This window comes from Acomys minous (genome assembly GCF_964271855.1).
Source record: "Acomys minous genome assembly, chromosome: 5".
Lineage (NCBI taxonomy): Eukaryota > Metazoa > Chordata > Mammalia > Rodentia > Muridae > Acomys > Acomys minous.
Genome location: NC_140494.1, coordinates 57,859,532 through 57,876,373, shown reverse-complemented (window position 1 = coordinate 57,876,373; position 16,842 = coordinate 57,859,532). Strand labels below are relative to the sequence as shown.

The window sequence follows — 16,842 nt, the reverse complement described above, 5'->3', positions numbered from 1 at the left end:
GTTGGTATTAATTCTTCTTTGAAGGTCTGGTAGAATTCTGCACTTAAACCATCTGGCCCTGGGCTTTGTTTGGTTGGGAAACCTTTGATGACTGCTTCTATTTCACAGGAAATATAGGACTATTTAATTTGCTTACCTGATCTTGATTCAACTTTGGTAAGTGGAATCTATCAAGAAAAGTGTCCATTTCATTTAGATTTTCAAATTTTGTGGTGTATAGGCTTTTGAAGTTAGACCTAATGATTATGTCTTCCTTTTCATTTCTGACTTTGTTGATTTAGATAGTGTCTCTCTGCCTTTTAGTTAGTTTGGCTAAGGGTTTGTCTATCTTGTTGATTTTCTGAAAGAAGCAACCCAAAGGATCCAATAATAGGCTGAGCTCAGGGAGTTTTGTGGAAGAGTGGGGGGGGGGGGGGAAACATAGAGGGAGCCTAAGGGGTCAAGGACACCACCAGAAGACCCACAGAGTAAAGTAACCTGGGCACATGGAGGCTCACAGAGACTAAACCCCAACCAAAGAGCATGCATGGGATGGACCTAGGATTCCCTACACATATGCAGCAGCTTGGTCATCTCGTGGGTCCCCTGACATTGGGAATAGGGGCTGTCGCTGACTCTGTTGCCTGCCTTTGGATCCCTTTCCCCTAGCTGGGCTGCCTTGTCAGGCCTCAGGGTGAGAGGACACACTTAGTCCTACTGCAACTTAAGTTGCTAGGGTGGGTTGGAGAGGGGTGCCTGAAGGTGGGACTGGGAGAAGAGAGAGGGGGCTAGGATCAGGTTTAAAGTGATTAGACAAAAAAATAAAATAAAATAAAATAAAATAAAAGAATCTTATAATGCCTAAAAGGCATAAGGAAGAAAACAATCTAAAAGTTTTTAAAAATTGATATTTTCATACGTTTAGTTTATGTGTGTCCTAGTCGGCTCTAACTGTCCACACAGTACAGTTACCTGAGAAATAAGTAATAAGAAATAATTCCCAACTAGGAAATTATCCAAACCAAATTGGCCTGCGGCATGATGTGGGGATTGTCTTGCTTGTTAACTGATGTGAGAGGCCTCAGCCCACTGTGGGAAGAACTATCCCTAGGCAAGTAGCACTAGGCTGTACAAGAAAAATAGCTTAGCATAAGCCTTGGGGCAAACCAACAAAGAGTATTGTCTTCATGGTTCCTTCTCTGAATTCCTGCTTTAGTTTCTGCCCTAGTTTCTCTCATTTATGGCCTGTGACCTAAAAGCTGAAATAAACCCTTTCCTCACATATGTTGCTTTTGGTTGTGGTATTTGTAACAGCAACAGGAAGAAAACTAGAACACCCAACTTACTAGTTTGTTGTCACTGTGTCGAAATACCAGACGGTAAGTGAGGACAGCTTATTTGAGCTCATGATTTCAGAGGTCTTGGTTCATAGTCTCTTGGCTTTGTTCTATGTGGGTCAGTGGTGAGACAGGACATCATGATAGGAAGCATGTGACTGAGCGTGAGTAGGCAGCTTAATGTCTAAGAAGCAAAGAGAGAGACACAGGAAAAGGTGTTGAGATCCTAATCCTTCCTGAAAAGACCAGTCTGAAAAGACCTTCAACTTGGCTCCACCTTTTACAGGTTCCACTCCTTTCCAGAGCACCTAGGGTATCACTATCTATTGATATCCACAGATCTCAGTCTATGCACATTTACATATGAAATCTGTGGGATACCCTAGACCAAAGCACTAACACCTCAGTTCCCCCTTTATGCCCGACTCAGACAGCTCACTACTCCATCTGCTCGTAAATACCTGTTTGATATAGTTCCGGGTCAGAACTTCCTGACGCTTCACCTGTTTGACCCTTGACCTGACAATACACTCTGCCTTCAGTCCCCATAGAGACCCAGTCTCTTTTCTGGAAAAGAGAATTTTGACCACAATTAAGCTTAATTGTTCAAACTATTTGCCTTGTTCAATCCCAATTTTTGCCAGTTGACCCAATGTAATTAATAGCAGCAACTGCTTTCGAAGTGTAAGTGTCCAATTTGAGAAATAAATTGAACGAAATCTTGCCTGGAAGATCAACATCCAGGATGATGAAGTGTGTACAGTTAGCTTTCCCTTACATCAAGGCTCTGTGTTCGTTTTGTTTTGTTTTGTTTTGTTTTCCAAGACAGGGTTTCTCTGTGTAGCCTTGGCTGTCCTGGACTCACTTTGTAGACCAGGCTGGCCTCGAACTCACAGTGATCCACCTGCCTCTGAGTGCTGGGATTAAAGGTGTGCACCACCATGCCCAGCTCTGCATGCATATTTATTAAAACTTATTCTCCTTATTTATGTTTAAACTCCCTAATGGGAGTGAACCCAACCATTATACTTTAGTTACAGAATTATTCCAAACTGGAGCCCCAAGCAGCTGTGTTCTTTCCTCTCGGGCACAAATGCATTCACTGTTTCTCAAAATCCCAGTTCTGCCTCGGATCTGAGAGAAGTTATCTACAACTCAGTAAGCAATAGGCTTCAGTCCTCAAAAGAGCCATGATGTCTCCAAAGAGTTAATGAAAGATTTCACTTAGAGCCCCTCCAAAATTAAAATGCAACTCCTGCTCTGTGGAGTATGGGGTAGAAATATCTTTTACATTCAGAATTTTAGACTCACCAAGATAGGAAAGATGTCTTCTTCAAGGTTGCTAAATACAAATAACCAAAGCACTATGAATGTAACATGTATATAGTTGCTGATTGTTTCATGGTTCTTCTTGCTGTAAGTAGTTTATTGTATATATATATATATATACATATATATATATATGTATATGTAAAAAAGGAAAAAGAGAATAGTAAAAATAATAAGGCAGTATTTCTTATTAAAGTAATAAGTTCATACTAATTACTTAACTATAAGTATCTCTCCACATATTACGTTCTCACACACTCTGGTGCCACACCTCTGACCATGTCCCCTGGATGGGGAGACCTGATGGCACTCAGAGGAAGGACAGCAGGTTACCAAGAAGAGACTTGATACCCTATGATCATATAGAGGGGGAGGTAATCCCCCTCAGGAACTGTCATAGGGGAGGGGAATAAGGGGAAAATGGGAGGGAGGGAAGAATGGGAGGATACAAGGGACGGGATAACCATTGAGATGTAACAAGAATAAATTAATAATAAAAAAAAAATAAATAAAAATAAAAAAAAAATGTAGCAGTAAAAAAAAAAAAAAAAAAAAAAGTATCTCTCCACAAATTCATTCTAGAATGCAAAGCCCTCCTCGTAACTATCCACAGTACAGCCCCAGACTTTATCAGTGGCCTTTGCACAATGACCTCAAAGTTCAATGGGGAAAGCTTAGCTTCTCACAAAGCTGGAGTAACAGGGACTGCCCTTACCTGCTCCATGAGGCAGCTCAAAAGGTACAAAATGTGAAAACAGTTTCATGCATTGAGCTGTGGCATCAAGAGAAGGAAATCAAATGAAGCAAGTTCAATATCAGCTCAGATTACGGCACAGAGAGGTGGAGTGGCCCAGCTCGTCACAGCTTTTTCATGAACATGGAAATTAAGTTGTGGTGATAACGCATACGTTACATAGATCACATGTGATCTGGCTGGGACTAGAGCTAGGTCCCTTGACTTCAGCATCCTCTTCCAGGGCTCTTTCCTTTTCAAGATGATTGGAAAGTTTTCTGCTGGGAACTATAGATTAGTTTTCACACACACTTCCACTCTCAACCTGCATGCTTCTCATCCTTGGTGGGAAGAAAGTATTCAAATGCCTAGTTTATTTTTTATTCATCTTTAGATCTCCATTGTTTAAAAATAAACAGTTCAGCTCTGCCGTGAGTATCTGTTTATCCTGTGCCTGGAGATATCACAGCCCAGTGGGTTGCTTTGGAGGTGACAGAAAGTACGCTGACTCCAAGGACTCGTACGTTAACATATGGAATTATTTTGAGGACAGCTTACAACCTCCTCTTCTCTTAAAACAAACAGCTCTAAATTATCTGTCATGCTGCAAAATCTCAAGAACTTCAATAAGTGCAAACATACTCAATTTATGGAAAGACTCTAGTTAAATATTTTCTTTCTGCATTTTCCCACACACACTTGGGATGTTTTCCTCCCTGATAGTTTCCAAGCTGTGACAGACTTTTCGTTCTCTGTTCAAAACAAAACAAAATAAAATTACTTTTTGAAAGTAGTAATTTTTGTGAATCAGCAGGCTCTGATGAATTCCTTTTAAGATAAATTCTTAAACAAATGATTGTAAGCATATGAAAAAGCCCCCTTAGCTTGCATGGAATTCTTCCTGTTGTTTGTTTTGTTGTTGATTTCTATTTACAGTGTTGGAATTTTTCTTATTATTCTTTGCCCCTGCCTCATTAATCCCATCTTGGTCTTTTTCCTTGGGTGTGGCCATCTTTTATCTCCTCCTGGCTTTAGCCATTTACTCCAGGAAAGTTCTCATAGGAAAAAAATTACTAAATACTCTTTTCTTAAAATCCTCCTAGAGACTGAATTGTAGAGACTCCACTAAGAAAATTTACAGCAGCCATTCATGTGTTATAGAAATAAAATTATCACTGGGCTAACTGAATGTCTACTTTTAGAAAGATGCAAGTAGATCTATATGTATCGCCACACACAAAACTCTAGTCCAAGTGGATCAAAGACTTCGACATAAAACCAGAGACACTAAATCTGTTAGAAGAAAAAGTGGGGAAGAGCCTGTAACTCGTTGCCACAGGAGACAACAGCCCAGGCCTTAAGGTCAACAATTAATAAATGGGACCTCATGAGGCTGAGAAGCTTCTATAAGGCAGAAGACACTGTCAACAGAACAAAGCAACAGCCTACAGACTGGGAAAATATCTTCACCAACCCTACATGACAAAGGACTAACATCAAGAAATTAAAGACCACCAAAGTAATAACCCAATTAAGAAATGGCGCTCGGAACTAAACAGAATTCTCAACAGAAGAATATCGAGTGGCTGAGAAACACCTAAAGAAATGCTCAACGCCCTTAGTCATCAGAGAAATCCATCTCAAAATGACTCTGAGATTCCATCTTACACCCATCAGAATGGCTAAGATCAGAAAATCAAATGACAGCATATGCTAGTGAGGATGTGGAGAAAAGGGACCACTCCTTCATTGCTGGTGGGAGTGCACACTTGTACAACTACCTTAGAAATCAATCTGGTGCTTTCTCAGAAAACTAGGAATAGGGATTCCTCAAGACCCAGCTATTCCACTCCTTGGAATATACCCAGAAGATGCTCCAGCACACAACAAGGACATATGCTCAACCATTTTCATAGCAGCCTTACTCGTAATAGCCAGAACCTGGAAACAACCTTGATGTCCCTCAGTCGAAGAATGGATAAAGAAACTGTGGTACATTTACACTATGGAATACTACTCAGCTGTTAAAAAACAAGGAAGTCTCGAAATTTGCAGGCAAATGGATGGAACTAGAAATGATCATCCTGAGTGAGCTAACCCAGACCCAGAATAATTGGACACTTAGCCCAACAGAGATGTCTCCTAAAAGTCTTCACTTAGCCAGAGATAGGGATAGATACTGGGACTTCCAACTGGGACTCTAGGTGTGAGAGGTAAGGAAGAATGGGAAAATAGAAGGATCTAGAGGGTCCTAGAAACCTACAAGAAGACCATTAAGGCTGGCAGATCTGGACCCAGGCGGATCAGCTCAAATTACTGTACCAACCAAGGACAATACATGCAGTAAACTTAGAACCCCTATCCAGATCTAGCCAATGGACAGCACATTCTCCACAATTGTGTGGAGAGCAGGGACTGACTTGGACATGAACTCTGGTGCCCCCTATTTGACCACTTCCCCTTGGTTGGGAGAGCGAGTCTAGGACAGCCAAGGCTACATAGAGAAACCCTGTCTTGAAAAACCAAAAAAAAAAAAAATAGGCATAAAACCATTTTAGAATGTCTGGTCAAAGACCAGGGCTGACAGGTTTTTTAGGAGGTGAGGGGGGAGGGTTTAAGGATAGCTGGAAAACGTGAAGAAGACGGTAATCATCCCTCTTGGCCACTCAGAGCCTGTGCACTGCACACTGTATGCTTTGTGGCCTCAGAAATTCTCATGCCACCTTGATAGTTGAGGCACCGAGGGGATGATTTTTGTCCAGGGGAATATAACTAAAATCCCAAGTAGCAGGACCAGAGCTCAGCTTCGGGGCTTCCGTCTTTGCTCAGAGGCATATGGAGAAGCCCCCGTGTGGCATACGATGGTGGGAGAGGAGGAGGTTTAGGCTCCTGCGTTGTGTAGACTGGTTTTCCCAGCCTTGATCCTGGAACCCTCAGCAGCCCTTCCTGTGATCACTGTTTGATAAGTATCAAATTTATTGAACAAATTCTCAACGAAACTGGAAAGTGAGTGAGTGTATAAATTAGGAGGATCAAACTATACCAAAGCGCAGACTATAAAATACAAACAGCAAACGGACTTTATTTCACACGGCAGCTGTGTTTCCTAATGCCATATGTTGTGTGCTTTATGGAACCTCCCTATGGATCCTGATAATTCGGTAGGAACATTTTTCTTTAAACTATGAACAATATAACATGCTGCTATTATCAGGACAATGATATGATGTGATTAATGTCATAGACACATTTGCTTGGCAGTAATGCAGACAGTGGATCAGAGATAATACACACAACATTTGTGTGTCTGTCGTTAAACACTTAGAATGTGCTTGTCATGTGACAGACACTCTGTGAACCGAAGGGAAGAGTGAACAAGACAAGCTAGAGTTCCTGCCTTGCAGTGTTTACACTGCAGTGAAAGATGTTAAACAGATTTTATTTTAATGTACCAAAGGGCCGATAGTGAGAAAATAACAGCGTACACTAAAACACAAAATGTACTAATGGAAACTATTTAAATGAAAGATGCTAAGTAAGATAAGCTTGGTTCTATGTCTCTGCTTCCATGATATTTTTATTCAGATGAAATGAGAGATCTAGCAGCAAGTCATGTTTTCTGAATTATCTGCTGTTCTCCTTTATTCTTTCGCTGTAACCTTTTTTGTCTAGTTTCTGCTTTTTTCTCTGGCTACTTTATTCTGCAGGCTGTCCTCAGACCTCCAGCTCACTCAGCCTGGTCCATCTAGAAGTAGCACTTAATTCCAAATGAATCAGTTATGTCAGACAATCTGCAGAGCTGTAATCCTGGTGAAACACCCCCACTTTAACTGCTATTAACTTAACATCCATACTGGTATGCCTTTTTTAGTGTCTCAGGAGCCAGATCCTGCAAATATGACAGGGCTGTCACACACCTTCTAGACTGACTGGGTGGATGGGTGTCTTAAAGACGCCAGCTGGTTGTAGGTCTGCAAACAGTTATGGGCCAAGTCTGTAACAGCTAAACTAAATGCACAAAGGGGCATTCCACCCTCAGTGCAAGAATTCTTGCTTAGACTGTCACTCTGCCCCAAATGTAAAGTGGGCATCTCATCTTGTTCTACCAAGACTAAAACATTAGTTTTTCTTAATTTTCATGTGTGTGTGTGTGTTTTTTAGTATTTAATAGCTCGTACCCTGCAGTGAAGCATTTGAAAGTGTTAGGAATTCCTGGTATTTGGTGTTTTAGGGGAAGACATTCAAGAACGTGTCATCAGCCTCTTGTTTCACTTACTCCCCATTAACCCATGACACGGTGCTGGCTCTGTGACCTGTGACACAGCACTGTGACCTGTGACTTGGTGCTGGCCCCTGTGACCTGTGACTCGGTGCTGGCCCCTGTGACCTGTGACATGATGCTGGCCTCTGTGACCTGTGACATGATGCTGGACTCTGTTGCCTGTGACACAGCACTGGCCCCTGTGACCTGTGACACAGCACTGGCCCCTGGGACCTGTGACACAGTGCTGGCCCCTGTGACTTGTGACATGGTACTGACCCCTGTGACCTGTGACTCGGCACTGGCCCCTGTGACCTGTGACACAGCACTGGCCCCTGTGACCTGTGACATGGTACTGGCCCCTGTGACATGGTGCTGGCCCCCATGACCTGTGACACGGTGCTGGCCTCCGTGACCTGTGACACAGCACTGGCCCCTGGGACCTATGACACAGCACTGTGACCTGTGACAGGGCACTGACCACTGTGACCTGTGACTTGGTGCTGGCCCCTGGGACCTGTGACTCGGTGCTGGCCCCTGGGACCTGTGACTCGGTGCTGGCTCCTGTGACCTGTGACATGATGCTGGCCTCTTTGTGACCTGTGACACAGTGCTGGCCTCTTTGTGACCTGTGACACAGCACTGGCCCCTGTGACCTGTGACATGATGCTGGTCTCTGTGACCTGTGGCACAGCACTGGCCCCTGTGACCTGTGACACAGCACTGACCCCTGTGACCTATGACACAGCATTGGCCCCTGTGACCTGTGACACAGCACTGGCCCTTGTGACCTGTGACACGGTGCTGGCCCCTGCGACCTGTGACATGGTACTGGCCCCTGTGACATGTTGCTGGCCCCCGTGACCTGTGACACGGTGCTGGCCTCTGTGACCTGTGACTCGGCACTGGCCCTTGTGACCTGTGGCACAGCACTGGCCCCTGTGACCTGTGACTTGGTGCTGACCTCTGTGACCTGTAACTTGGTGCTGGCCTCTGTGACCTGTGACACGGTGCTGGCCCCTCTGACCTGTGACACAGCACTGGCCCCTCTGACCTGTGACACAGCACTGGCTCCCGTGACCTGTGACATGGTGCTGGCCCCTGTGACCTGTGACATGGTACTGGCCCCTGTGACATGGCACTGGCCCCTGTGACCTGTGACATGGTGCTGGCCTCTGTGACCTATAACACAGTGCTGGCCCCGTGACACGGCGCTGGCCCCCATGACTTGTGACACAGCGCTGGCCCCTGGGGATCTCAGGACAGGTGGGTAGAAGCTCCCACCACCATCATCCCAAGGGCCAATGGAAGAAACAGACAAATAAACACACTTGTTCTTTCAAGTGTAATGGAGTCTCTAAATGGCCTGTGCAGAGAGTACCGTGTACAGAAGAAAGGAAGTATTGCCTGAGTATAGGAAAGACGCAATTCCAAGAACACTGCACAGAGGCTTGCCTGTGAAGAATTCTGAAGGGCAACTTGAAAAACCTCGAAGACGTTTTAAGCTAATAATTTTCAGAACTTTCCTTAAATCAGGAGTTTCACTTGAGGATGCATTAAGTGTGCTCCAATTGTTCTGTCCCAACTAGTGTCTGACCTCTTCTCCAAATTCTGCACAGCTCCAGCCCCACTTACCCTAATCCTGTGCACTATATTCATAATGAGCATTGGCAAGGTAAATGTCTCATCTACAACTCTTTGTGGTGACGCCAGCTTTAACTAGCTGCCTTGGCCAGTCCCTGTGATGATGTCATAGTGAAGTCAGTGGGCATTTGTCTTCAGGACTCAAAGCTGTATGACCGTCAGTATAGGTAGGTTTACTCATCTGTCATAGTGAGATGTACCGTGCCTGCTGTTGGTGTCCAGGAAATTCACTCACTACAAACATTCTGAGACTTACCAAAGCCCAGAAACTTCATGGCTCCTTCCACCTGCTCCCCAAACAGAAGAAACATGGAACCAGGTATTGGGGGCAATTAAAAAAACAGTGAGTCATTCAACTTACCCAATTCCTACGTATAGGAAAACATAATTTTATTATTTCATTTCTTAGTGTAAACCCTGGTTTAAACTAGAAATTCTGCCACACCAACAATTATCAAGCACATAGTTTGGGGTGATAAAAGTTTAGTGTCTGCAAGGGTGGACTAAACCTTCATGTGAGTGGCCTGGCAGCTGTCTCACTTGGCAATCCCTGAAAGTGGCTGCTTATAGAATACCGTGCAATGGCAGAGATGGAGTCTACATCCAAAGTCAGAATTACTGTAGAGATGGCCAGTGACAAGCCACGTGTTTATTTTATATGGAAAATATGGGTTTCGTTTGTTCTATTTATTAAAAAGAAAGAGAAAAAAGAAGTAGTGTTGCCTAGAATAAAAAGCCTGCTTAGGAGTGCCTTATGCTAACGTTCTATTCTGATGCCCTCTGCCATGGCTTGAGAAGCCTAGTATTGCAGGCAGCTTGTAGAAGAAGATGTCATCATTTCCAGTTTGCTCTGGGTGATTACTCAGCTCTGCACTGCTGGGTTCCTGGCTCCTATTCATTCTCTTCCTAATGCCCACTTAGGGACCATTTTATTGCACCATAGCAACTCTCCAAGAGAGGGTAGACAGGAAACAAGAGATATCATCCTTACATCATTAAATGCATTTGTACTTTTAAGACTCATTGAATGTTTTTTATGGGAAAGGCCCTGAAAAAAAAACTGTAGAGTGAAGTTCTAAGACTTCTAGGAAGTCTAACAGAATATCCCATCTTTGGCCTATCATAGCAGATCACTGATTTAATTGTCCTGGCTGTAACTACCTCTCTTAGGCTCTCCAGCAAAAAGCCACAATGCTAGAAAGCACGTGAGAGTTTTGGATGCACGGTTGCTTCACCATAGTGACAGGACCCACAGCTACAGGTTCAACCTGTAGGGCAGGAAATGTAGGCAGGTCTACAGTGCTACCGTCTGTACCAAACATATAGGGAGTTTTCTCATTATTGTCTAAGTAATACAGAACGAGAGCTATTTCTATAACATTTACACTGTGTTGGATGTTATATATACTCTAGAAATGATTTAAACAAAATGATAGGTTATATATAAATACTATCGTATTTCATATGCAGGGCTTGGGCATATTCACATTTTTATAATGACAGTGGGCCTGGAACTTATCCTCCACCCCCGACAAATACTGAAAAACAATTATATGCACTTTCTCTGAGGATGAAACACAGATCACTGACCCAGCGCATACGTGGCTCTCCCTGATGTATTCATCATGGTGGTCCTCCAGAATCAGGCTTCTAGAAGAGCAGTTTTCATAAGACAAACAGACAAGCCCAGGAACTGAAGGCTATGGAAAATTTCTCCTTCCAATGTGATTCACAATGTTTGCTTTGTTCCCTGAAACTCTTTACTGTGTGGAGCCTTGTCCTCCTCCTTTCCCCAAACCAGGCAGCACGTAGCTTTGTTTCCCCATAATCTCTGTAATGAGCACATACATATGCTTGTGATGACCAAGTGCCCTCGCTGTCCCTCCTGTGCAGAGTACTCGCCCCACAGTTTGTAAGTTAGAGAAGTGAGCAGACGCCCGCTGTCCCCATATTCAAAACCCACTGGTGACTGTGGGTGAGAATACACTGGGATTCTTTTTTGGAAATATCTTCCCCATATCAGAACAGGCTTTGTCCCTTATGCTGAATAACACAAACCACTATCTCTTGGAGAAAGAGACTGTTTTCCTGGTGGACTGGACACGATGGGGAAAACATGGCCCTGGCTCCCATACTGCTGAGCCTGACATTTTCCCTCCTTTTTCTATCAATACCATTTATATCCAAGAGATCGTGATGACAAAGAAGACGCTAGAAGAATCTCGTTAGCTTGTTGCATATTGTCCATGGCATGAACACACTTGCTTCTTTGGCCTGACTGAATAAACAGACTCCGGCAACCAGGGAAACCATTTTGCTCCCTGAGTCAACAAGGACGGAGCCTTGCTGTCTAGGGTAAGATTGGTTTGGCTATTCATCTGGAGGCCCTTCCTTCCTGCTGCTTGACCCACAAACTTCTTAAAGGCCCTCTTATCTTCAGCTTGTAGTGAGCGTTCTCAAGCTAAGAGAGAAACTGCTTCTCCCTTCTCCCAGCACCACCTTCTGTTTCCATTGTCTCTTATCAGCTGTGATATGGTCCAAAGTTCTGATTTTAGACAGCAGTGGGCTTGGATATTCCCTCTGCACCAAACAGCCAATGGGCAGAGAAAATCTCTCTCAACTAAGGAATGAGGAGCATCCATGACTAATATCAATAGTCCCCCAGCTATTGGAGAACTGTATCGACTTTTCTTACGTCACAGACACGACTGCTACAGGGAAAGGCAATCCTTCTAAACGTGCCTAGTCCTGGTCACCTAAATTTCTAGGTTATACCTTTTCCTCTACCCCCAAGTCCTCTACTTCTCCAGTTTTCCCATCATGCTCAGTGAAGCCTGGGAGCTAACAGGAATAACCATCATTAGCTTTCTACCAATAAACGTATCATTTGCCTGTGTTCCGTCCCCCACGCTGTTCATGTTCACACTTGCACGGAGTTGAACTCCATCCAGCGGGATCCCCACCCCTCACCTCCTCGGCACTATGCTTCTACTGTTATCTGCTCTCTAGCATACTCTCTAGCAATCTGTGATAGGACTCCAACTTTCCAGACCCTCAGTACCACATCTGGAAAAAACAACACATCTGCTCTGTACAAAGTCTTCCGTGGCCTCTGTCTGGGACCCCGTTCTTCTTCAACCCTCCCCACCTTGCACATACATTATTACACACCATACAAACAGAAACACAGCTGTGAATGTAGTTCCTGCTTTTGCCAACTGCCTGCTCATTTGCTGACAGACACAATGTTCCTCTAAAATACGGCCTAGTAGAGAGTGTTACCAGAAGGTAGAGAAATGGTCTCCTTTTGCTTTTCTGGTGTATTTTTACTTTTAAGGTTTATTTTATTTGTGTGGGGTAAGTGGGGGGTGTCTGTGTGTATGTGTATATAAATTCATGAGGGTGCTTTCAGAGGCCAGAAGGTGCCGTAAGGAGGGCCAGGACCCAGAGGCTAGATAGCCCAGAGATCTCTGATAGAACCAAACATAACTGACAAATAAATTCCTAATGATATTCTGCTATAGCTGCAATAGGAACCTAGCATACTTGTCGTCTGAGAGGCTTCACCCCACAAGGGATGGGAACAGATGCAGAGACCCACAGCCAAACATTAGGAAGAGCTTGGGGGATTCTGTGGAAGAAGAGGATGACGGATTGTAGGAACCAGAGGGTCAAGGACACCACAAGAAAATCCACAGAATCGACTAACCTGGGATCAGAGGAGTTCACAGAGACTGAACTCACAACCAGGGAGCCTGCATGGGACTGGATTGGGCCTTCTACACATATGGTATAGTTTTGTAGCTTGGTCTTGTGGGACTCCTAACAGTGGGAGTAGGAGCTGTCTCTGACTCTGTTGCCTGTTTGGGGACCCTTTTCTTCCTTGGGTTTTTTGTTTGTTTGTTTTTGTTTGTTTTGGTCTGGACTTAATAGTAGAGGAGGTACCTAGTCTTACTGCAAACTTGATATCCATGGAAGATCTAGCCTTCTCTGAAGAGAAACAGAGGAGGAGAGGAGGAGTTGGGTCGGGGAAAAGGAGGCACAGGGGAGGGATTGAGAGGAAAGGAGGGAAGGGATGTAAGAATGGAAGGAGGTAGTCTTGATGTAAAAATCAGTTATTAAGCAGACTGAGAGATCCATGAGGACCAAGCCAGTGAGCAGCATCCTCCATGGCCTCTGCATCCTCCATGGCCTCTGCTTCGGCTCCTGCCTCCAGGATCCTGCTCTGCTCGAATTCCTGCCACAGCTCTCCTTAGTGACGGTCCACAATGCGGAAGTGTTAGATGGAATAAATCCTTTCCTCTCCAAGTTGCTTTTGGTTATGGTGTTTTATCATATCCATAGAAACTCTAAGACATCCACACAGGCCAAATCATGCAGGCAGCCAGCTGGTAACTGATTGTAGAAATGTGAGGCAAAGCAAACTCTAAGAAGGAAAAATAAAGATGAAAGCCGAAGACTTGTAATTTTCCTTATCAATCCTCAGTGAAGCACTGGTGCCCCTGAATAGCTTGTTCTGAAATACTTATAATTACCTCTTTCTTATAATCTATGATATAAAGTTTCTTCCATACTAACCCACACATATGCGTATCTGGCAATTAGTAACTTGCACTGGACATTCCTTATGGACACAATAGTTATTTACATTTTTTTATTCTATAAAGATACATGAACATCCATGTGCTCTCAGGCACAGATTAATTACCAAGTAAACTTTGTTTTTTCTGTTGCTATCTAAGGACAAGGTAGAGAAGAGACTACTATTTAAGGACAAGGTAGTGTCACAAAAGACCAGCGAGTATTGAGAACACTTTATCAAGAGTGCTTATCCATCAAGTGATAATAAAAATTTAGTACATTTACACAATGAAATATTATTGAGTTGTTAAGGAAATGGAATTTGAAGGTAAAAAACTGGATAGGGTGAGAAACAATCACCCTGCATAACCTAACCCTGACCCAGGAAGACAAACATTGCATGCTTTCTCTTATATGTGGAGGTCACAAAGAGAACTCTTCCAAAGAAGGGTACATAGAATATAATGTTACAAGTAAATAATAAGGAAACTATAATAGGAGGATTCAATGACCAGGAAGATTCAAGATCAGGACAAAGGAGAGTAATGGGGAGGGAAAGCTAACAGTAAAGACCTTTTATAAAGCCATATGGAAGCCTCCTACCACAAGAGCTTCTTAACATATGTACACATATGAAAGAAAGTTAAATGGAGTCACCTTAGTGTGGGGGAAAACAATGCCCCAACTAGACACTTTATACCACCAAGTAAAAACATAAGTGTCAGGATGCATTACATGTTGAGCTGTTGGCCAGGGGGTCCAATAGACCTCTCAAACATCACCAGCCACCAATTACCCTCTACAACATGATAGTTAAACAGCGTTGCTGGAGGCATCAGTTACAGCATCAAACATGGAGACATCAACCTGGTGCCCAATGAGCAGCTCCATCTCGACTAAGTGTTCAGGGTGCTAGAAAGTACCAGAAAAGAAATGTAATCATTAATATCATGAGCTATGAAGCCTGTGACCTACAACAGCAACTTGCCTGCAAGATACACTAGTGCAATCGCAGCACGGATTGCATGGGAGTAGCCAACAATAATTGGATTTAAGATCTACTCGTTGAGATGGAACTTGTAGTTGACACTGCTATTATGGCCAGGAAGCCAAGACTAGACAGGTCAGGGACCCTAAGGGAAAGCCTATTACAATTACTCCTCTAAATAAACATAGCAATAAGGTAAGTCCTAGTGACATTTGCTATCTCCATAGATCAGTGCTTCACTCAGCCCCCAACAAAGAAACATCTAGAAGTACATGAAAACTGACACAGAAACCCACAACTGGGAAATGTGCAGAGTGAGAGACTTCAGACCACTCAGCCCTAAAATGTCTTATCAAACCCTTCTCCTTAAAGCTCAGAGATTTCTGTGGAAAACAATACACATAGCCTGGAAGAGTCAGAGGTGGTGCAAAAGTCCAAGGAAATCGTGTCTTCCAACAGGGCTGATCCACACATGAACTCAGAGAAGCAGCAACAGCATGCACAAGATCTGCACAAGTTCAAGCCAAGCAAATCCCCATTTTGGAGAGGGAGACATGGAAACAAGTCCAAAACTAACCGAGAAGCTATTTGATAGCTGCATTTGATAGCTGCTGGGAATGGGAGAAATCTGTTTTTTCCACTGGAGTGACACTGGATGTATTAACCACACCCAGGGACAGGCCCTGTACTCAGGAGTAGTTGGCCAAAGCAAAATGGACTCCATTACTTTTGTGTGCTTTTTATTTTGATTTGGTTTGGGATTTTTGTGTCTTATTGTGGGGTTTTTGTTTGTTTTGGTTTTCATTTGAGGACCTTGCTGTTTTGGCTTAGTTTGGTTTGTTGAGAGAGAGAGAGAGAAAGGGAGAGAGAGAGAGAGAGAGAGAGAGAGATGGAGGGAGGGAGGGAGGGAGGGAGGGAAGGAGGGAGGGAGGGAGGGAGGGAGGGAGGGAGGGAGGGAGGGAGGGAGAACATGACGCTAGGTGGGTAGGAACATGGGGAAGACCTGGAGGAAGTTGAGAGAAGGAAATAAATATAATCAAAATATATTTATAAAAATTTTTGTTTATTTTTGAAATTATGTTTTAAATACAACATTTCTCCTGTCCCTGTTCTTCCCCCAAGCCCTCCCCATACCCTCCCTATTCTGCTTCAGATGCATGGCCTATTATTTTCATAAAGTCTTATTGCCTGCATATATCAAGATATCGTGTATGAAAAATTAATAGGGATAATCTTTTAAATAATGCTAATTACATATCATTGTTGATGGTTTTTTAGTAGTGTAAATATTATCACAATTAGGTGTTGAACTGTGTTACACGTTTTTGTCTAAATTGTCACGATTTTTAATATGGCAAATCTAGTAAACTGCACAAAGTGCTTTTTTATGTTAAACAAGTTTTGCATTTCTGGTATAAAATGTAATTGTTCATATCACATTATAATTGTATATATACTAAGTTTACACTCTATTATACTATCAAAGACTTAAGTTCCAATATAAGAATAATTAAATATGTAAGTTAATAAGTCTTATAATACCAATTCAGCAAAAACTTTCATTTTTAATTTTTAGTAGTAGTTCTATAAGAATAATTAATATGTTTCAAGGCATCCAGTTAGTAATAAAATTCATATTTAGTCAAAATATTTCATTATTTCACTTTTTGGTTCTGTTGATATTTTTAGTGACTTTTAGAAAGTCCATTTACTCTTTAATTGAACATTTCTGTGATCATTCACAAAGTAAAGAAACTACTTAAATATTTTTACCCTTGAAAAAGAACTGAAAGGTCAGAAGGCTGGAGATGATGCTCTAACATTACAGAAAGTTTTCGGTGACTACTGAGGCAGCAAACTGTCTCTGTCATCTTCTCATTTGGAAAGCTACTAACCTGCATTCCCTGTGTACTTAGGTAATTAATTTTATTCCTTCTCAAGCCTCTGATTAGGATGAAGACCAGATAGTTAAGTTTTACAATTAAGCTTA

At 42.9% G+C, this 16,842-nt stretch overlaps 1 long non-coding RNA gene across 1 annotated transcript in view; it reads right to left on the bottom strand.

Moving 5' to 3' along the window:
• LOC311597057 overlaps window positions 1-16,842 on the bottom strand; it is an 88,260-nt gene that overhangs the window by 1,396 nt on the left and 70,022 nt on the right. Inside the window, exon 3 of the long non-coding RNA XR_014779076.1 lies at window positions 1,326-1,500. This is a non-coding gene — a long non-coding RNA (uncharacterized lncRNA). The remainder of the gene's footprint in view (window positions 1-1,325; window positions 1,501-16,842) is intronic.